Source organism: Crocodylus porosus, unplaced genomic scaffold, assembly GCF_001723895.1.
Source record: "Crocodylus porosus isolate Cpor-Errol unplaced genomic scaffold, CroPor_comp1, whole genome shotgun sequence".
Taxonomy (NCBI): domain Eukaryota; kingdom Metazoa; phylum Chordata; order Crocodylia; family Crocodylidae; genus Crocodylus; species Crocodylus porosus.
The window spans coordinates 21,081,737-21,082,284 of record NW_017728931.1 but is presented as its reverse complement, the minus strand read 5'-3'; the positions used below and the strand labels follow the sequence as shown (position 1 = coordinate 21,082,284).

The 548-nt window shown below is 51.8% G+C and overlaps 1 long non-coding RNA gene across 1 annotated transcript; it reads right to left on the bottom strand.

Moving 5' to 3' along the window:
* LOC109316052 lies at positions 1–316 on the bottom strand. Its single transcript, XR_002102651.1, has 2 exons — positions 287–316; positions 1–94 (listed from the first exon to the last, which is right to left on the bottom strand). It is a non-coding gene; the product is annotated as an uncharacterized LOC109316052 (long non-coding RNA).
* Between the last annotated feature and the right edge of the window lie 232 nt (positions 317–548).

Here is a 548-nt window from a genome sequence, read left to right as displayed (position 1 = left end):
CTGGGATTATGGCTAGAAAATCTGCTTGGGACACCCATCAGAATACCTCTGCATGACCGGGGGAATCTACTGGACATGTCTGACCAGGTCTTGCCTGGCTCAAAATGCAGTTTGGCCATGCCAGGCTGCCAATTGACAGCACCACAGCCACTGTGCTAAATATATGGACCTGAATAAGGAACTGGATTTTCGACTGGGAGTATAGCTAGAAATCCATCTTGGGCCACCCCAGACTGTCTCTGTGCCATCGGGGGACTCTCCTCCACACCTCTGAACAGATGTTTACCCAGCCTAACGCGTGGTTTGGCCATGCCAGGCTGCCAACTGACACCACCCTCCAAGACTCTAGCCAAGGATATGGACCTGAATAAGGAACTGGATATTGGGCTGGGATTATAGCTAGAAATCCTTCTTGGGCCACCCCACGCCATATCTCTGTGCCACTGGCGGACTCTGCTGGACATCTGAGACCAGAGACGTGCCTGGCTCAAAGTGCGGTTTGGCTATGCCAAATGATAGCACCCCCCCAAAATGGTGCTAAGTATATA